This window comes from Cydia splendana, chromosome 4 (genome assembly GCF_910591565.1).
Source record: "Cydia splendana chromosome 4, ilCydSple1.2, whole genome shotgun sequence".
NCBI lineage: Eukaryota > Metazoa > Arthropoda > Insecta > Lepidoptera > Tortricidae > Cydia > Cydia splendana.
The window spans coordinates 10,977,207-11,000,392 of record NC_085963.1 but is presented as its reverse complement, the minus strand read 5'-3'; positions in this window follow the sequence as shown (position 1 = coordinate 11,000,392).

Sequence of the window (23,186 nt, the reverse complement as noted above, 5' to 3'; positions counted from 1 at the left end):
AATAAATGTTATAATATAACTTCGACGGAATAAGGATAATGATTATTAAATGTAATCAATGTTTTGTTTTTTCTTCGCAGAAGATTGATATAAATGCTGTTGTGTCTTGAAGTCCATGCAATAATGTACTTGACAAATTAACTAGTAATGCTTATTTATTAGCAACGTGTAAATGAAAGCAAATAGGTATATGGACAAATGTAACTTTCTATGCAATTCCAATTCCAGGTGTTTGTTGAGTGAATCCCTACTAAGATTATGGTCACATATAAGTACTTTTACTAATATTTGACTAAACCACAAAGTTTTACTTTTACACAAAAATATTCAATACGCTAAAATTTTACTTTTTTTATCGGTCCTTGTAGAATTAATCCTATTTCCTCTGCGATATACAAATGTTGCCTGTATTAGATAAATAACATTCCATTAACCTGATTAAGTTAAAGTGAGTTAATTATGAACAGTGCCATAGTTTGTACAGTGTAGCAATTTCCCATTACAATAGTGATACGTAATCCTACGAATAGATTAGTTTGATTTTATTTTACTTGGTATGTCTACTACTATGGTGGTCTAAAATGGAGGCTCTCGAGAAGTACTGCAATTTAAATATGGTATGTTTTGGCGTAATCTTCATATATTCAAAATCATGTTGAACTTACATTTCAAGTAGGTATCCTAATGTCGAATTGTATTAAAACAAAGGGGTTTTTATTCAGCATTTATTTGTATTGGTTAAATATGGATGCCCTTCTTGCTGCCAGAAGTTAAAATTTGCTGCTATTTAAATTAAAATAGTTTTTTTTATACAAAAATATAGCGCAATATAATTTTACGTACTTATGAGGGATATTTTGTAATATAGATGTATATACGTAGATTAGATTTTTTTACAAGCCGCTTATAATATTTTTAATGTAATGTTACTATCGTATTGAATATTCATTGACGATATCAGATGTTTCATATTTAACCCGGTGGTACTCGCCAGGTATTCTCAAACCCACCACAGCACAGTTGCTACGGGGTAAAAAAATACCTGGGGTTGTTCTATGGAAATATTTTAAAACAGGACATTCAATAATATTGAACCTATTTTTTTCGGAGGAGATAGCGACTAAAATGTCCATAAATTTTCATGTCAATGAGTGTAGTGTTAAATGATTGATGATTTTTAAAGATGATTTGTCATTTTCAAACGAAAATAAGTTTACCTTACGAGTAATACTGTCAAAATTATTTTGTATTGTACCTAATAATTATGTAGTTGGAATACTTATATAGTATTATAAATACTAAAATTAACTAAAATAAAAGGATGACAATATTATAAATATTTATCAACATGAATTGTAGGATTACTTTTATCATGTTAGACATACTTCGTGATCGACGAAACATATCCCATTTTAGGTGATTACCATTTAAGAGAACCCTTCCCCCGGTCAAAATAAAATCTTTTTTTAAACGATTGGGAAATATTGTCTTGCTAACTATCAAAGCCCATCGCTGTTTGATGGACGACCGTACCGAAACTCATGTCAGAATGGTCAGCATAGAATATTAGATATGTTATTTACGTAATAGTATGTTTTACTGTCGTCGAATTTCGTGAGCCTAAAATCTTAGCTGAAGTTAAACTTATCAACTTACTACCATAATTGCGCTCAAAATGAGGAAATTGAAGTAGGAAACTGTCCAAGGATTGACGTTTCTGTACAACTGAAAGTAGGCATTTTTAATCTATTATTTATGGTTAAGAAATAACACAATTTACACAATTGGTGGCAAATAACATCAATCGCCTTTATATAACTTTACGCAAAACACCATTACTACCACATGCACGATGGTGAATAAAAAACCTGACTTCGTAAAATGCGGAAAAGTGAATGGACTTCGTTAATACTATTTATAAAAAAATAAACAACGGATTCAGACCGTCGAGTAGCTTTTATCTGATAAAGTTTCTAACAAAATGTTTATTCATTGCTTTAATCACCATAGTTACAACTATCTGAGCGTTTTCCAAAAAAATCTGATTCATTCAAATTTAGACTTCCTTGGGCTCATTATAATCAGAATCGTCAGCATTATCCACCATTGAACATAGATGTCCTAAAATGTACGTTCTCTTACTCTGAGTTCCCTTACGTCACGTCAGTGTGAATTTTTTCACTTGTATGTGCCTGACGTACTGGAAACCAAAACTTCCATATTACTAATTTTTGGGACTTTTTTTAGTAGTTGGAAGAACCCGAAGAAGAACAGTATGTGTGAGGATCAGTTTCAATATATTTTTTGGAATATGCTATCTAAATGTTTCCAATTATTTAGCCAAATACAGTAAAATTACGATTTAAAAAAAATACCGGGAAAACAAAACAGTTGTCAGTTTTTTCTCTGAAGTTCATTAATTAACCTTTATAATAGAAGAGGATTTGTTACTGGAATTGCCTTTAGATGGTTTAATATTATTTCAAATGATTGTCGTTGGTTCTGGCATCCTGTAATTAAGAGCAACTGTTTCGAACGGCATTGCATGACCCTCTTGTTAAATGAATTTGAATGGGGCGAAGGGTTACAGCAATAAACCTACCTGTATAATATTCTGCCACTGATTCATTAAGTACATATCTTCCAGTCCAAATTGTTACGCAATGTGTGTTTGATGTAACTATCTTAGTTAAATTAATAAATCATGAATGAAAAAATAAATGAGACTGCAATCCGTACTTTGTTTTATTTTATGTATTGTAACAAACCTGAAAAGATTTGTAGTAGAAATAAAATTGTTGTGTGATTTAAAAAACTTTATTCGAATTATTATATATTAATAGTCATAAATTCGTAATCCATCCATCAGGTACCTATCTGCGACACCACACACAGACGACAGACAGATGTACACGTTCAGTAAATGACTTATCATTGAATGTGCTTCTAACCGAAGTTAAATCGGTAATTTGACTAAAAATCCTCATGATCAAAATTATCTTTGCCTACCTACTAAAAAGATCTGACGCTGAATTCACAACTTAAATAACCTTTACCTATTAAAACTTTAAACCGTTAAGTCTACAAAGCAATAAGGAAATCGTTTAATGGAGTGAGGTGCCGCAAATATCAGTAACACCGTTCCGACACGAAAACGTTTAATTTGGACAGACGGCTGATGAGTTGAAAGTTTTAACAATACGCTCAGGAACGAGATTGCTGTTGTGCGATTAGATTGATGAGCCTAACTTTTTGGGTGGTAAGTATATTTTATGATGCCGCAACGTTTAATTTTAATGATTAAACTGTTGCGAAACAAACAACAATTATGTTTAAGTGAGGAAATTAACACAAAAAGCAAATGACACTCAGATGTAAACAGTAATTTAAAATGAGCACAAGGACACAACAACAAATGTCAGTAAATTATAGAAACACAGACTGTGAAGTCATAAAACAAAAGACAAATCACAGCATCATAAAACGAGCAAAAAATATCGGGAAATGAGTAAATGCGGATAAAAAAGGCCTACGAAACAGATTGAAATATCATCCTATACGCGGCCCGCCTCTAATCTCAACTAGCCTGAATTATGGTGTAGAAAATATCCTCCCATTCTTTGCATAAGCCATAAATCACGAATACTACCGGAATCCCCAGAGGCATTATGAAGGGGAAAAATAAGCAATGGATATTAACCAAAGAGTGAAAAGTGAAAGCCGTTTGGAGTGAATCGTTTTTTTTAAGCGAAATTTTAGCCTTTTGCTCCTGTAGTACGTAAAGATCCTTTTCTTCTTAAGAATTTATACAAGATGAAATGTAAAATAATGAATTAAAATATACCTATATATTTTTACTCTATGTTAAGTTAAATGTTTCATTCACTCCTGTGCCAGGTAAGCAGTTGCATTTATTATTAACAATATAATGTTTTAATTAGTTTGAACTAATTTTCCTAAATTGGCCATAGATATACTAACCTATATAACCAGACTAAGATAAGTCTGCAACGATTTTGATAGCACACGCAGTGCGAGTTTTTTTTAAACATCAAACTTCTATGAAATTATGACGTAAGTACCTATAAATATGCACTGGGTGTGTAATCAAAATCGTTGCAGATTTATTTTGGACTAACATTAGTAATGTTTGAAATCTGAGTCTGATATATACCTATTATCCGTGTACTGCTTGGAAGAACATACTATATTTATTTAGTTTTAACACGTTGGTGGTGTGTCTGTTTTTTTAATAGGTATAGGTATACGAGTATACCGATAAAAAATTAAACAATGGATAAGCTAAATGTACGTTTCCACGAACGCGTAAGACCTACTTACATGTAAGTACGTTTCTTTTTTAATAAGATATGGTATTTTTATGCGAGTATGGACAATACTGTAATAGAACCACCATACCACCATAGATGAAGTCATCATTTAAATATACCTAGATACACATATTTAATTACACAAACGGGTCTACCGCGATATAATTTCATTGTTTTCACCTTTAATTCCGACGTTTCAGCTGAGTTGCACCAGCTGTGGTCACGGAAAGACTGGAGCTGGTGCAACTCAGCTGAAACGTCGGAATTAAGGGTAAAAACAATGAAATTATATCGCTGTAGACCCGTTTGTGTAATTAAATATATGTGTACAAAACGCGAGAGTTTAAAGTGTTATACCTAGATACGGTATGTATAAGACCGATTCAGGAGGCCGCATTACCGAACTAAATTAATGAGTGATGCGCAAAATTTTAGTAGTTTCAATAGATACTAGGTACATATTTTTTAATCTACGCTAATTTTACGACTCCAAAGTTTAGACAATATGGATGGGAAGTTGAAACTATTCACATTTTACTCAAATACATATGACTGTCCTTAATTAACTTTTGGAATACGTAGGTACTAAAATAAATTGAAAAGGGTTTTGAAGTATGTACTTAGTAATTTCTTAAAGATTTTTTAAAGTCCGCCCATATAAAGCGCCAATAGACTGACAGGCCAATTCGAACGTACACCTGACATGAAACCGATATTTGAATCATATTAGAATCATATCAGTTAGTTGTTATTCGGTTTTTTTTTTCGTAGTAGTAGTAATACCTACCTACAATTTAGTGAGTAATATTATTAATTTTTCATTTATTTTTCAAAGGCACATATACATAGGTAATCAATTTTAAGGTTTGCTCCAACAGCGCTCATTCTTCTCAATTTGGTACATTTTTTTTATATGATAGGCTACTTTTTATCCCGAGAAATGAACGGTTCCCGGAGGATATTTTGCATATCCTCCGGGAACCTCCGGTGCTCTAAGTATATGAAAACCGCGGAGAAAAAATTAGGTAAGTTTTTGTGTTAAGACATGCACCACGGAATTCAGCACAAAAATATATTACATTCTTGTCCGTTTTATTTCCATATAAGCTGCAAAATTAATTCCGGTAACAACTGAATGAAGGTTGTCTGACCTACAAAATATACATATACCGATAATAACAACAAGCAAACATAAAAGACAGACGGATAAACGGATGAACAGGCAGATAAAGCGTTAGTTTAGTCACACGGTCTCGATTGTCACCCTTCGGGCAGGTACGGTTGTCTAAACATCAACATGTGTATAAGGTTAGTTGGATAAAATAATCCCATTTTCAAATTCAAACACGATTTCGACGTGAAGACATATTCGTGGAATGTTTGTATCGCATAGGATCATGCACATAAATATTTTTCCTTGAGACGCATATAAATAAGGCTAAGGTGAGCATGAAGGTATATGCTGCGAACAGATTCTCTCGGCGTCTCCCGGGATTTGTGTTTCGTCTCCCGCAGCGATGCGCGTGTCGGGAATACCGAGTCAGCTGATATCCGCCACCGACAAACTCGCGTTTGAGCAACTGAAAGAAGCTTGTGCAGCTTTGGACAACATTGGTTTATATTGCAAGTCGCATGGCCTTTTGAAAACATGGATTGTGCTGTAACAGCGAGGGAACTAATCAGAAGAATATGGAATTTATAAAGCATTCAGTTAAGATGTGTTCTTAAATATTAGAAATAAACATTTACTTCACTTCCAGTTTCACAATTCGTTGATTGGATGAGGTAAACAAACGGCCATCATAATTATTGATCACGTACAACAAATACTTAACACTATTGTCCACACGAAAGTTATTGATTCTAGGGCAGAAATAATCATGTTGCTTACGGAAGGGGTGAAGTTATGAAGGTTGGAAAAGAAAATAAATTTAGCCTGATATATTGTCCCTGCGGAGACCCACATGAAATGAGGCACGTTGAAATATGACTGCCGAAAAGCTTGTAGCTCTGAATCAGCAATATAATAATTTGAACGAGACAATGCTTACATATTGCCGACATAGCGAAATGTTGTTTTTATTGCGCCAGTAAATAAATAGAAAATAAAGTATGTTAGCAAATATTTATTTCTAGCACTTTATTTTATATTTTTCTTAAAATACACGTAGTTATTTATTATATTATACGAGCGAGGGTATAATCAGTTGAAAGAACTCGAGGGATTCTATATTTCTACTAATCTTTTTTACATGAAGAGTTATACTGTTGCAATCATAAGAAAATATATTGTAGAAAATATACTGTATAATAAATCATTATTATATGGTGATAATTTAGAAAATATAAGAATTTTATTACAATCCTGGAGTTTTATAATATCTGCTGATCACTAACTTACGTGTACGAAGAAGTTCGGAAAGTTCATCACCGAAAACGATAAATATCGTAGGCTAGACGTACTTCCATTATATCCCATAGTGGTATAAAGGTGCGCAAATACGATATTGCACACTTAGAATAAACCCATGTTACAACAATATTGCCACCCGTGACAGGGTTTCGTAGAAATCGGAGTCCGTGACTACGATAAATCGTTTAATTCCACCCGGGTGACTCGGCCGATTGCGAGAGGCCAAAACGCCTTCACAATTTAGTGCGATCTGGGGCCCGTGGAAATACCTGATGCCACAATTGTGTTCTATTTGAATGCTCACAATGGACAGGATCGATGATAAACATGTAGGTTCGCAGTTAATTTGACCCGGCGTTCGAAGGAAATTAAATCCATTACGGTCTAGCTTCATTAAAGCTTAATTTAAGAATTGGAGTGGATATTGAATTACGAAAACGTTGATTGTAATTAAAACACGTGTGCGAAGAGGTATAATTAAAATAATTCGGTATGTTCTGATTTCGATGAATGAGAGGCATTGAGAATACAGATGTTGCTGCCTATAGAATTTTATGAAATAAACCGAAAAAACCATCATATCATGGTATTAGGTTTGTTTTAGGTTACTGTTTTACTAACATAAATGAAGCAATAGCTTACAAATTTACGGACCATAATTTTAATTATCTTTAAAAAAATAATTAATTTAATAAAATGCGTATAACAACAAGGCAAAGTAAGCACTGCAATAAATTTTAGGCAAAGTATACAATGCATTAACGTATATATCTATGGACTGGCCGTAAGGGCACTAAAAATGGTACTAGTTTAGTGGTGTGACTTACGAATTCCAGCCAATCGTTCAGTCTAACGCAACTAGTTGCGACCAATAGCGCGCGTGATGCGAACTCATCAACCAATCGCGCGCGTGATGCGAACTCATCAGCTAATCGCGTTGTACCGGTGTCACACCGCTGTACTGTCCCCTGTCATGCCTCATTATTATTGTCCGTAAAGCCAGTCCCTAGATATCTATGTCAATGATACAATGCCTTTGATGAAATAAAATTGATCTCTATTCTTCGTATTCGTTCCATTTCATCAATGTATAATACAATGGCTAGGCGATTCGATACATTGTCTAAGGAAATTCAATATTTTACTCTTTGCCTAATAGCCCGACATTCCAAACAATGCTTGCATTATACACTACCGGTAGCATATATATGTATAGGTACAAAAACAAACAAACCCATTGTTTTATAGACAATAAAATAAATACCGTTTAAACTTAAACAGGATTTAAGCTTCGTGCCGTACGGAGAGACTTGTATTTCGATGGCTCATTAATTTAAGCTGGGAAAGAGAACGTGTTACGTTTTAATTTGGATACAATCTCTTTTGTGGGTTTATTTATATCGTTCATTACTATTTTAATTACTTGGTTTAGTAAATTAAGATTATTGCGGTTTTGAAAATAGGAAATTAATCGAATCCAAATTTAATAAACAACCATTTGAGAAAAAACAATACTCGTAGCTAACTGAATTTTGCATTTTAATTATTGCTATTTTAAAAAAGATAAAATAATATGTATCTGCAGATTTTATAACTAAAACAACATAGCAAAGAGTGAGTGAAACATTGATAAGCATTGGAGTGAGGGACGTGACGCTCACACGTGTTATCTCGGTGTCCGATATTGCCTACAGAGATGCCTCAAGGCTACACCACCTTTATACTATCTCATATGCTCGACTGCCTCAGAGGAATATGACGTATAGAATCCAGTCATTTTTAGCTATATGTATGAACTTTTTGATTGACCGAGCGTGTTATACGAGAAGCATTTTAGGGTTCCGTAGTCAACAAAGAGCCATTACAATTTCATCTTACATTGCCGTCCGTCTTGTGCCTGACCGTTCTGTCAGTGACAGTGAAAAAAACAGTGTGGTTTATACGTAAAATGGGAAATAATATTTAATTTTTTTTAACAATTTACCGATAGTGTGGAGTGTCACTAAAGTTAAGTACTTGTATTTATGAAAGTAAAAGTACCTATGTAAATGATCATAACGTAATTATACCATTACCAGTTCGTTTAATGTAAATTGTAAAACTTCATCATTCTTGTAACGATTTACGATTTTGTATTGAGAGCGAGTTAACGAATTTATAGCTTATATGTCAAGATAAACAAGTATAATATTAATGAAGAGGCCAAAATCCTATACAAATGCTGAGTAAGCTTGGTAAATTGATTTCAGGATTCGGTCGCTAGAAAATTACGCGCAGAAAATACGACTGAGATAATATTATTGATGACGATAAAGCGGCAAAACATGAATAAATAGCAGAAAAATATAATGAATTCAAATGTAATAGGATCCCACCAAAAGAAGCATTTAGATGTGACATGGAAAAGATATTTATTATTTTTGGATATGTATTGATATACTTAGTTTGACATGAGGATCATTTTTGCATAACGGTATCGACTACATAAGACAAAAGAACAATAAACATATCATAAAAAGCATCGAGAGCACGTATTGCAGTCACATAAAAAGACATCTGTAGTTTACCACGAGGTTGTCATTGACATGACATATTCGTTCGCGTAACTTACTTTTTATGAATTTCGCTCGTACTGGCGTATTAGTGCAAGCGAGATGTATAGAAAGTAAGTTACGCAGACGTTAGCGAATATGTCAGGGTCAGGTCACTGATAAGCTCGTGGTAGCCGTACTGAACGTTTTGTTCTTCTGTTAATCTAAATTGAGGTTTAGCGTAACCTTAAGCATAAGTACTTACGCATCTTAACTTCACAATACCTTAAATCCGAATACTCGTAACTGAGCCGCTTTAGTTAAAGCAAGCAGCCTCTCGTAGCAGTTTGCAGCCAAAACTAGCGACTTAGTCTCCTTGGGTGTGTACCCGAACTCTCTCTAAGTCGTATTTAACTTGTGTGAACACAGCTTGTGTTGCGACCGCATACCAACAAATTTTGACACCGTACGCTTAGTTATATTTTGATAACTGGAAAAGCGGCGGGTAAATTTTAATATACTTGTTGATTCAGATCAAGGTTATACTGATATTCAATGTTATAAGAAATAATTTGTAATTTGCGGGCATGTATATATTAAACATTAGGTCCACTTGCACCATTCCACTAACCCGGGGTTAACCGGTTAAACCGTTACACCAGTGTCAAATTGTACTGGTAACCATGGTAGCTTCAGGTTTAACCGGTTAACCCCGGGTTAGTGAATGGTGCAAGTGGCCCATACTGTGTTAAGGTATAGATCTGATACTTTTATGAGTTAAAGTTATTGTTATTTTCAGAAAAAAAAAGATAACCATGAGTAATCTCTAAAATTATTCATGGTTATCCTGAAATAATTTCAGAAAAATATGTCTGAATCGCAGAAAAATAAAACTGCTGGCAACTTGCTCTTTAGTATTCTGAATAACATTAAGTTTGATCTTGGATAATTCGCAGATCAAACCGTTTTGTCAGTTCGTCATTTTGTTACCGAGGACTTTAACTGATTGGTTCCTGTTTTGCAACTTGCTCCTCGTTCTGTGCTAGATATATTGGTGATAGAAGTATCTAGAACAACAAATTCAGATATACCGTCAACCGGAGTGAATAGGGTTAGGTGGGGTGAAAAGGAACTAAATTTAAAATGTGATTTACATGACAATTTCTTAATAACTGCCCACACAAATTTACTGCTATTTACAATCGATGCTACAATTTTTGTAAGTATTTTGTAAGAAATTGTAAGGTAAATCACATTTAAAGGTTTGTCCCTATTTGTATTTATATTTTTTTTATTTATATTTATTTATTTTCCCACATAGGTATACAAGATACACTTGTGTCCGTCGTGTACAATACATTGTTGTTACATATCAGTTTGTATTATTAGTAGTAATACTCGTAATGAAACACTTATACAGACTTAGTATCTACTCTTTACGTTACAATATCACAATCATCCCAAACATTTTTATAAGGTAAATCTGATATTTTATTCACCCTAGCCTTCCGTATTCACCCCGGTTGACGGTATTAATTTATTACCTATTCTGCTGAGACGCTCATTATTTTGCGTCTAGTCTACCTACATAATCATAGCTGAGCACACCAAAAAAATATTAAGCCAAGCCACTATATAGATATATGTACTAATTAACTGGCCGAGCTCGTTGTAGCAACGTGAAACGATCGCCATTACATGGCATCCGAATCGGTCGTGATTTCCCCCCCATTACCTGCGAAAATTAAGTCGAACTTACGACTACCGACCACGACAATACTTTTAGCACCGCTGAACATGCAACTATTCAATTACAAGGCCTGTTTTTGTTTCTAATGGTATATTTAAGTAAACGCAAACATCGTTTTTTGAATAAGCTTTTGTAGGTACTTTTTATGTACCTTTCGGGATACCCGAGCTTTGCTGTTTAACAGTTATAAAAAAAAAGGATTTAAACTTCACAGAAATCAATAATAAATAATCAGGACAATCTCTAAAAACTCCTAGTAGGAGCCCACCTATGTTATATGTTTAATCTTAATTATAATTTGTGGTACTTATGTGGTTTTATTGCTGAGTGATTAATCGACACGTAATTTATTCGTGATATATGTAATATTGATAGTTTGAGAGCATATAAGTATTCCTCATTCTCTTTATAACTTTTAACATACATGGAAAACCGGTTTTGGGTAATTTTTATGACATAATAAACCAACTATCACCGTATAACTGTATGAGAAACGATTTCCTGATGCATGGACTCATTGACCAGAGCATAAATTTCAGTCATTTGCATTTTAAGTAAACTGTACGAAAACATTCCGCACCTGCAATAATAGCATGCAAAGTAAACACTGGTAATTTTTATTTGCCTTTCAGACTGCGACTGTGATTTTGAGATCAATATGTAAATGCACTCGTGAGTGCAGCGGGCCCGGCGGAGTGCATTTTGTCGTAGCGGGAGTCGGCCAGGCGTGGCGCAGCGACCTACTGTTTCTGACTTTGCCGCCTCGCGTGTGCTAGTGGGGATTTGCTTCGATAAATTTTATACGTTTTAAATTCATGTGCTTTTGAACTGTTACCTTTACCCGCAAGTGCTGTTACTTTGTAGGTAGGACTCTTTTACTAGTAATGTCGGCGTTGAGAAGACTATATAAGGAACTATATTTTATTTTTATATTTATACTTATTTAAATACAAAAAGTTAAAAGGCTCTATACTTGGACACCTTTTCTATAAAATGTTTTACATTGCAATGGAAGTTGCGTTGAAAGTGATACTTTAAATTGTGTGATACTTTGAATATAATAAAGCAATCGACAGCAGGTTAGGTACCTGGGTCAAAAAGATCACTGTGTTATGTCTTTCCTGTAGACATACACAAGAGTTAAGGGCTATAAAGGTTAATTTTCTTATTTAACCCTTATCCACGTGAAAAGGTCCTCCTTTTATTTAGAGAACTATGATAAAATCATTGCTTACATGCCCACAAGCTGCTAACTATTGCCCACAGGAGAGAAAACTAGTGTGTTCGCGCGAACAGTACATTTTTCTCTATAACTTTATAGCCCTTAACTCTTGTGTATGTCAACAGGAAAGACATAACACAGTGATCTTTTTGACCCACCTGCATGGGAAAATTTAAAGCAGAAACAAAATACCTACATGAACAGTGTACTCTTCGACTCATTGTGACAATAATCGATAACCACTAAAATGGAAAAACAGAGAAAGGGCTAAATGGAATGGAAAGGTAAATACCAAACTTACTTTCAATCGATCTGGTGGCCAATTTAGGCGATTAGAATAGCCTGGCGGGTAAGATCTAAACATAGCCGGGTTCACGTCAGCTGTTAATCTGTTTTAATAGTAGGTTATCCTATTCTTTACGAGATAAAAAAGCGGGTAATATTAATAAATCGATATACATTCTATTCATATTAAATTGTATTTATATTTAGATTCTAAGTAGACATGTAAGTATGGGTTCTTCAATTCAATTTACACATCAGCAATGTAATATGTATACTTAACTACAAAATACTTTACGTAACGTTAGCCATAACATAACTTTGAACATAAATTAAATTAAATTACAGAAAAGATATCAAGCATAATATTTCAGTCAATCTAACTTCTTAAATTGTTACTGACGCCTGCCTTGGGGGCCTTGTCGGCCGCTGGAGCGTCTTTCTTCTACCTAGTATTAATAAAATATACAACAATACAGAACAATACGTGACATAAATTACATATACATATTATTATAAAGGAGAAAGTAACTGACTGTCTGTAAAGAGGTAACACTTTACGTTCAAATCGCCGAATGAATGTAGTTGTTAGGTATTTATTATTGGAGACAGAGTCGGACCAAGCAAAATTTTCATGGCATTTCTAATGACAAAGTGTGGTAATGTCATCATTAATGTCAAATTTCTATTAAAATATGACGTTATAATGACACCTCCTCACTTTGTCCGTGCAAAATTAGCTTGGATGAACTCTAGTTTGAGTTCTAGACTCAAACTAGAGTCATGAGGATATTTTTCATTTTACTTTATAATGCTTATTTAGACCACACTTGAAGACAAGTAGGTACATTCGATTTAATTACCGTAAAATGGGGTGAGTAGGGATTACGAGGGCAGTTGGGTTATGAATGGGGTGAGGAGGGATGACAGAGGGGTGAGTTGGTTTTTACAGGCTACTGCTACGTAAATTATATATTCTAATAACAAATCAGGCTAGTATAATGTTCATAATCCCAAAGTGTCGATCCAACAATTTTCAAAACTCACCTTAGTAGGAAATCCCTCCTCACCCCTACTACGGGGTGAGCTGGTATTTCCTACTATTTCGTATTTATCTTTAAAGTTATGAAATGGTAGTTCCATCATACAACACAAAATCATAAAAAAACTAATATTTAAACGACCGGAACATTTATTATGTACCTATAAAAACCAGTTTGCCACATGTAAAAAGAAAGTTTTATCGTGGTTTGAATGTCAGTTTTGTCCCTACTCACCCCATTTTACGGTATGTATTTAAACATAGTTTACCATTCAATAGCACACACACAAGTAAAAAGTTAAACCTTTACCTGTTATCTATCTTTTGCAAGTCTATTTTCGTTACCTAGGTAAGTAGATACCTGAAGTTCCATTTGCAGTGGAAATAAAATGAATAAAATATACAATCCTTCCATTGTCTTATCACCCCTGTTGCGAGTTAAAAAGGTTTTTCAAGATAGGGAAACAAGTCCAAATCCAGCAATTTAGATGCATCTCAGTTGGTTGATACGTCACGCTGCGCTGTGGATTTATCACCCGCGCCGTCTGTGATAGGCGCGAGAAAAATGTACCTCACGTGCAAATAATAGCGTTCATTACGTATGAAACATATCTTTTCTTTGTTAACACGTACAACTTATGGTATTGTTATTGAACTCTCAACGCCCAATATAGCCGACGATAGCAGTTGGAGAAGGTAACTGGTCTACTGGCGCCTCGCTCGAAACCGCAGTCGCCCCAGCCTACTAGATGCCCATGTGCGAAGCCCTCGACGAATATCTTCAACCGCCTCGCGATAAAGAATAAACTACACGATTTAAAAAACTGACTTTTATTACGCGGTACAAATATAAAAATACTCCTACAACGATTAGGCGGTACAGCTTCGGATCCCTCAGGTCTTCCTTGGTTTTCTTCCTTTGGTTTTCTTCCTTTTGGTTTTTCCTTTTCGGCTGCTCCTGGTGTACTGTACGATCCGAAGCGGTTCCGTCTTACTTTTATACGAAAAATCAAGAAAGAGAGTCACCTACGATAGGGAGATAAAATCATGTCTTAATTCGCGGAATTAATCGGCCTGTGATTGGTCGCTTACGTCATACGGTCATTTTCGGGTGAATTTTCATTATCCCGCTATCGTTCTGCGACTCATATTACATACATCCGATTAATTACTGACTTAAAACTATTACAAATAGTTAACTACGTTCATTAGTTATAAAAACAAACGATAACAAGTTCACTAGTCCTTACGACTTGGCTTACAATAGATAGGAAAGCGGCCGAAATGAATACAATGGATGGTTTATGGCCCTTTTGCCGACTCGCAGGCCTTTGTCTACCTGTGACTGCCTTATGATTCTTATCTAACTAGGTGACTAGGCTAACGACCTATAATATCTACAAATATTGTTATGATGTAACTTTAACAGGTTACGAATTAATTAATGAAACGTGTATGTTTCTAAGTGAAAATTACGCTGTATCGGAGCGCTGAGCTCGAATTTGGCCGACCAATGAGAAGCGGTCATTCTGTCCCTTTCATATTGAGACTTCCTTGTCTTGATCCGCCTTTCTTTGGTTAACCAATGACAGAGCCTACATTATTTTACTAAGTTTATAGTGATTACTTGGGAATTGGGAAATAGGTTTAACCATGTTTTTTCCTAACTTACTGGGTGACCTAAAACTTATTACGAACCTACGAGTTAAATAACGGATATTTTGAATACTTATGACTACTGACAATCTAATCGCGGTTTTCCCTACCTATCAAATAAATCTTTATTGAGAATACAGTCTTAATCGAATTTGATCTTAATCTAACTTATAATTATCCGCGTCTTGTCGTAGCGTCGCTAACATTTTGTCCCCGCAGTCGAAGACTCCTGGTGCATGGGTTGCGACGCGATGACCGCCAGCTTGCAGCTCGGCCTGCGTAGCGTCCCGTGCCTCGTTCTGACGTCTGCGGAGCGAACCCTCCCGTCGGGTCCATGATAGACGGTCTCGACGACTCCTTTAGGCCACACGCTGCGTGGTCCGTTGGGTTCAGAAATGATGACAACATCTCCCGGCTGGATCTGTCGCCCTCCGTCGTCGGATGATTTGCGTGGTGCCAGCAGTGGAAAGTACTCCTTGGTCCAGCGCCGCCAGAAGTGGTCTGCTAGCGCCTGGGCAGCCCTCCATTGTCGCTTGTCGTTTTCCTCGTAAGCGCCAATCATAGGTAAGTTAGCGTTATGAAGTAGAAGAAAGTGCGCAGGTGTGAGACTTTCTTCGCTCTCTGGGTCGACGTTCACGTGTGTTAACGGCCTTCTGTTAACGATATTCTCGATCTCTGCCAGTAGAGTCTCGAACACTTCGGTTTTCGGTGCTCTAGTGTTGAAGGTATAGAGCATCGCTGTCTTCACGGTGCGTACCATTCGCTCCCAAGCTCCGCCTGCAGATGGGTTGCCGGGGGGAATGAATTTCCAATCCATTCGTCGCTGCACGCCGTAGTGTTGCAATTGCGGAAGCCATTGCCTGTAGGCCTCGCGCAGCTCGTTCGATGCCGCCTTGAAGCAGGTTGCGTTATCGCTATACATAACGCTCGGCCATCCTCTTCGTGCGGCGAAGCGCCTTAGCGCCAGTAGAGCGCTATCCGTAGACAGGCTATGTACAGTTTCGAGGTGAATAGCCCGAGTTACTAGGCATGTGTACAGACACACCCAGCGTTTCTCTCGTCGTCGTCCTATGGTCACGTACATAGGCCCGAGGTAGTCTTGCGCGGTGTAGGTGAATGGCCTCTGGTAAGCCTGTAGCCGCTCGGGTGGTAGATCGCCAAGGGGCTGCGCTCGCGGTGAAGCTCGACGTAGCTTACACAGCGCGCAGTCTCGCGCTACAGCTTTCACAGTAGGTCGCAGTTGTAATATCCAGTAATGTTGTCGTAGCTGATTTACCACTGCCTCGTTATGAATGTGCGCCATTCGCCTGTGTGCGCGTTGGACCATTAGTCTGGTAAATGAGTCCTTGCCGTCTAATATTACGGGTCGTACCGATGTGTACAACACTGGAGCGTTTCCTAACCTCGTCTTCATTCGCAGCACGCCGTCGTCGCACAGCTCGGGTGCTAGATTGTATATTCGCGATTTCTTATCCAAATCGCGTCCTGCGCTTAGAGTGCGCAGCTCGTCCGGGAAACTTCTTCGTTGGCTATTCTGTAGCCACATATGCTCGGCTCGCTTTATGTGGTTCACTTGCAGCTGCAGCGTCTTGTTCTTATTTTTCATCTTATCTATGAAAAGTAGAACGTAGGCCGTCGAATTCATTAGCCTATCGTAATTACTGAAGCGTCGTATGTCAGGTAGCACGCTCGACGGATCTGACTTTGACGTAGTAGTAGATAACGTAGTCTCTACTGTGACTCCGCTTTTCCTTTCAGGAAGGTCTTCAGTCGGTCTGCCTATTTCTTGACTCGGCCACTCCACTTCTGGTCGGTGAAGAAATGACGGTCCTTTGTACCATTCGTCGTGAGCGGTGATTTTCCTCGCCGGCTTCCCTCTCGTAGCGTGGTCTGCGGGGTTCACGTCGGTTGGCACGTACATCCACGCCCGCCGGTCCGATTTTTCAGCTATTTCAGCCAAACGGTGCGACACGAACGGCTTGTAGTTTCTTGCGTCGTCTTTGATCCATCCTAGCAATACTCGAGAGTCCGTCCAGTAGATAATTTTCTTGACGTTGTATCGTTGCTCCTTTTTAATCGTCTCGGCCAATCGAACTCCGATTACTGCGGCTGTAAGCTCTAGTCGTGGTACTGACAATACTTTCAGGGGGCAAACTCTGCTTTTGCCCGCTGCTAGGCTGACTCGTACATCTTCTTTGTTCTCGATACGCCAATACGCCACGGCGCAATAGGCTTCAGTTGACGCGTCGGTAAAAACGTGTAACGTGTATCTCGTAGCTCCGCCCGGTGACTCATACCTTCTAGGTATGCGTAGCGCCGCTACGTGTTTCAGTGCGTTCTGCCACTGAAAAAAGTCTTCAGCTTCTTTATCTGGTAGCGGTGCGTCCCACGTAGTGCCTTTTGTCCAAACTCGCTGAAATATCATTTTAGCGCTGATGACGTAGTGAGCGATAAGTCCCATGGGGTCGTATATGGACATTATCGCGCTGAGAAGTTCCCTTTTTGTCGGCGGCCGTTCTTGCGTCTTCACAGCCTCGGGAACTCGCAGCATTTTCGTGTTGTAGCCCAGAGTGTCCGTCCTAGGGTCCCACGTCATGCCTAGAACTGTGGGTTGACCTTCGCCCAGATGCGTCGGTCCTTGCGCTGCGTGTAGTTCGTGCTCGACGCTTGCCAGCATTCGCGTACTGTTGCTCGCGTAGCCTCGTAGATGAAAACTGCCCTCCGCGTGCGAGTCTCGCACTTGTTGTGATACTCGTAGCAGCTCATCCTCGGTCTCGTACGATGCCACGTAATCGTCCATATAATGATTATTGTGGATGTCGTAGACCGCGTCCGGATATTTGTCCTGGTTGTCGAGCGCGTTCCTATTACGCACCGAATGCGCGAGGAAAGGCGATGACACGTTGCCAAAACAAACTCTGTTTAGTTTGTACACCTGGGGCTCCATATCTCTTCTAGTGCCGCGCCACAGGAAGAGTTGGCTCTGTTGATCTTCTTCTCGCATTTGAATTTGCAGGAACATTTCTTGTATGTCCGCGACCACCGCGAAATTCCATTCGCGGAATCGTAGCAAAATTCCTAATAGGCTTCGTAGTAGGTCTGGCCCCGATAAAATATAGTCATTCAGACTATTTCCTTGACTTTTTGCCGCGCAGTCAAAAACGGCTCTTCCTTTGCCTTTATTTAAATTAAATACATTAAAGTGCGGCAAAAACCAGGTTCGGTCGGTCTGCGGCGGCTCCATGATACGTTCCGCGTATCCTTTCTGTAGTAACTTCTGAATTTGGGCTTCGTAGTCTTCAGCGAAGTCCTTGTTGCGCCGCATTTTCATCTCCAAGTTGTGTAGCCTCGACCGCGCCATTACGTAACTCGGTGGTAGCTTCACGTTGTCCGACGCCCACAGTTGACCGACCTCGTACCGGCCCCCTGCAGTCTTGCGTACCGTAGCGTTGAAAATGTCGATGGCTCGCTGATCGCTCGGACTGACGTTTTCTTTATTCGTTACTCCTAACGCTTCGATCGACCAATGCTTCTTAACTTGATCGATTAATTCGTCGTCCTCTGTGCGGCAATGAAGTACGGTTTGCTCGATCGTGCGAATGATGCGCGGCATTCGCCCAAAAAATACCCAACCCAAGGGTGTCTTCATTGCGCAAGGCTCGTCCTCTCCGCCCTGCCTGATCTCGATGGGAGTCTTCAGGTGGCAGAAATCGCCTCCAATCAGCATCTGCGGTACTCCTGTACCCACGTAGCATTCGTCGCCCAAATCTTCTAAGTGTTTGTGCTTCATCAATTCGGCCTTGTTGAGTGATTGCGATCGTATGCCAAGTCCTTCTACGGTCTTCATGACGATCTCGTGCACGGTGCCTCCTCGCAGCGGTCCCACTTGCGCCTTTACAGTTTGCGTGATAGATGTGTGCTTCAGGTTTCTTATCCCACGTAGACAGAGAGGTTCGTCTTCGCCTACTGCTCCGATTTCATCTGCGACGTCTTGATCTATCATGGAAAGCGTTGACCCGTCGTCGAGGAAAGCGAATATTTGAGCCGTACCCTTCGGCCCCGTGACTGTTACAGGCAGCACCTTCAGTAGCACGTTGAAGTTTGGGGTTGACGACACGTAGACGCGCGGATCGTTGTCCTCTCGTTCTGTAGGCCGCGACTCCGTTTCGGCCGCTGCCGCAAACGATGACGTCACTCTCGGTGAGGCGACCGCTCGATGCGTCGACTGAGCTACCGCTATTGTAGCCCCACTGCTGTTGTTCGCCTGTGTAGGCTCGGTGTGCAGCAAACGGTGATGCGTGTGCGGGCAGCCTGTCACGCCGCACCCTTTCGCGTTGCATTGCGACTTCAAATGTTTCGCGTCCATACATCTGAAGCATATACGATTGAGTCTTGCCCATTCCCATCTAGCGCCTATACTCTGTGCGGCCAGCTTGCGACAATCTGTAGTAATGTGATTGCCACCGCAGTACAAACACGTGCTCTTCGCTGTGATTTGTCGAGCCGCATACGTCGCCTTCTGCCCTCCGCTGCATCGATTTGCGGCCGGAGCTGGAGTGGGGATGGGATAGCGCGGCGCGGGCGCGTTCGCCGCATCGTGAGAGTCATCGCTTCATTCCTGGCAGACCGACGCTTCCACGTTCAAGTGGAAGGCGCACTGTCACAGGAACGCCCGATACAGGCAGGCGTCCCTCAGGGGAGCTGCCTATCGCCCGCATGCTACGTGCGCTACACCGACGACATTCCAGTCGTAGGACAAGCGCAACTAGCCTTATTCGCAGATGACGCCGCTTACTTTGCTTCCTCATTCCAGATGCCGCACGCAGTCTCCAAGATCCAGCCGACGCTTGACGCCCTCCCTGACTGGCTCTCCAAATGGAGACTATCAGTCAATGTGGGCAAGACGCAAGCGCTTATCACAGGGGCAGCCAGGATCCTGCCCCCACCTCCCTCTCTTCTAGGACAGCCGCTGTCATGGTCACCCACAGTGAAATACCTGGGGGTGACCATAGACAGGAGGCTCAACATGAAGAAGCACGCCGCGGAGACGGTCATACGAGCGAAAACCGCTCGTATGAACCTCCGCCCGGTCTTCCGCAGTAAGCTCCCTGTACGGACCAAACTCGGTCTGTACAAAGCTTACGTCCGATCGCGACTAACTTACGCTTCACCAGCCTGGTATTCTTTCTGTTGCAGGACCACCAGGACCAACTTGAGGCGTCAGGAGACCCTCTCGCTACGGACCATCGTCGGGGCAACGCAGTACGTCAGCAACGCAGCCATCGCCGAGCACCTGAAGTGGAGCAGCAGCCTGGAAGACTTCATCATCGAGCGCCTCGCGCGGGGCATGTTCGACCGCGCGGACAACACCGACCACGATCACCTGCGCGGGATTGCGCCTCACTACACGCGCCCGCCGGACCAACACGGGGCTCGGCATCTCCCCCGAGCCCTCCTACACACCACACAAGAAGACGACGAAGAAGAAGACACGCACACACCACACCGGATGTCGCCTACATAGGCACGATGCACACGCCAGCCTAAGCTGCCGGTCGCCTTCTCTGCGTCCCCGATGCCTGGCCCCGCTCAAACGGTATCACCAGGCTAGGGGTCGCGGGGTTGGATAAACGGCCGGTGGCGAGAAAGCTGGCCCTCACGGATACACAGCCGTCCCCAAAATGACGAGCGACCGACCGCCCCACAAGGTGGGGCGCGACCCGAGACAGCCTCCGCAGCCGGAAGGCGGAAGAGGCCACTCGCACCCCTTCAAAAGGGTGCCGAAGGATTTCACAGCGGGCGCGTTCAGTCTAGCGCCAGGCGCGCGCGCGTACGGTGCTGTCATCGGTCCCTGCGCGCGCTTCGCTGGTGCGCGCGCGTGACAGAATGACATCTCTAGCTCGCTCTCTTCCATCAGAAAATCAGCCAACTGCAGGATCTCGGGGTCGTCAGTATCGCGATGTCTGTTGGCGTAGTCGCACCATCTGCTTCGTAGATGAGGCGATAATCGATCGGTTACTTCCCGTATCAGCATCGGGTTGTCGGCGTAGTGTCTTCTATCTATGTCCATGATAGTAGATACGACGTTCATAATCTTGATCGCAAACGTATTGAGGTCGTTCGCGCTCGGCCCCAACGGTGGCAGTCTTCGTAGGTCCTCGATTGCTTTATCCAAAAGCACCTCGCTTCGGCCAAACTGCTTCTTCAAAATACGTATAACCATGTCTGGACGAGTAGCTGTAGACAGGACATGTGACACGCACATCTTAGCGTCCCCGCGTAACGCCATACGCAGTCTTGCAACGTTCTCGTAGTCGGTGAACTTGTAGCGCTTCGATGTCTCGATGTAGGTATTGTAAAAGCTTCGCCATTCGCTCACATCTCCATAGAAGTGAGGTAGCTCGAAGATATCTTTAGGTGCCGGACGAGCCGCCATCTGCATCTTCTCGAACAAATGCAGCATAGACTCCGCAACTGTGCCTTCTTGCGTGTGTTGCGTACGCGCCGTGTGCGGCGTACGGGGCTCCTCCGGTGGCGATTCCGATCGCCGTTGACGTTCCACGCGGCTCGGTGAGCGGCGTCGCATATGTCGCTCGTCCCGCAGAGGCCGTCTAGGAGTCTCGTAGTCCGGTGGTGGCTCGTTGGCTAACCCCTTCTTAACTGGCTCGGTTATAGTCTTGTCATCCTGAGAGTCGTCCATCCACTTCAGGATTCGTTTCTGTTGTGGCTCGATGTCACCCGCATCTGAGACTGCGCCCGTGCTTCCTTCCGCTATAATCTGTGATTTCTGCGCCTCTAGCCTCTTCTTTATTAAGTCGGCTTCGATCCGCAACTCTTTTCGCTGAATTTCTGCTAGACGTTCGCTCGCCTCAAGCTCCACTTGAGATAGCCTTGCCTCGATGACCGTACTAGCGCATGAGTGCACGGACTGAGTAGGGGCAGGTGCATACGGAGTGCTCGACTCCATAGTGCCTCCCTGCTGCGTAGCTGCGACGTCCTTAAGTTTCGTTCTCGCCCGTCGCAGTGGTAACGGTGTGGGCCTCGCAAGTCGTCGTAACCGCTTGCGGAGCTCTCTGCTCCACAGCAGTGTATTTACTTGCGAGGGAGACCCCGGTGGCCTCGTGAAGTCGTCCGCCCTGAGGGAGTGCTGTGGTGCGGCCGCTACGCCAAACGGCTCGGCGCTAGCCGCGCGCGGACGCTCGCTGAGCGCGTCGGACGACGTTACAGGGGTGAGGAGGGGGCGCGCCGCCTCGGCGCCCTCTGACCTCTCGGCGTCCGCGCGGGCAGCCCTCTGAGCCGCTGCCGCGCCCTCCGCTAGGTAACGCCGCCTATCTTCGTCGCTCTGCATCGACGCAGCCTTTCGCGAACGCGTACCGACCATTTTATCGGTCATTTGTGACGTTTCTTCGCAGCAAGTGTAGACTTGAGCACGACGTCCCGGTGCGCTGACAGTAGATCCGGTTCGAAGGACCAGAAAATATTGAACTCTCAACGCCCAATATAGCCGACGATAGCAGTTGGAGAAGGTAACTGGTCTACTGGCGCCTCGCTCGAAACCGCAGTCGCCCCAGCCTACTAGATGCCCATGTGCGAAGCCCTCGACGAATATCTTCAACCGCCTCGCGATAAAGAATAAACTACACGATTTAAAAAACTGACTTTTATTACGCGGTACAAATATAAAAATACTCCTACAACGATTAGGCGGTACAGCTTCGGATCCCTCAGGTCTTCCTTGGTTTTCTTCCTTTGGTTTTCTTCCTTTTGGTTTTTCCTTTTCGGCTGCTCCTGGTGTACTGTACGATCCGAAGCGGTTCCGTCTTACTTTTATACGAAAAATCAAGAAAGAGAGTCACCTACGATAGGGAGATAAAATCATGTCTTAATTCGCGGAATTAATCGGCCTGTGATTGGTCGCTTACGTCATACGGTCATTTTCGGGTGAATTTTCATTATCCC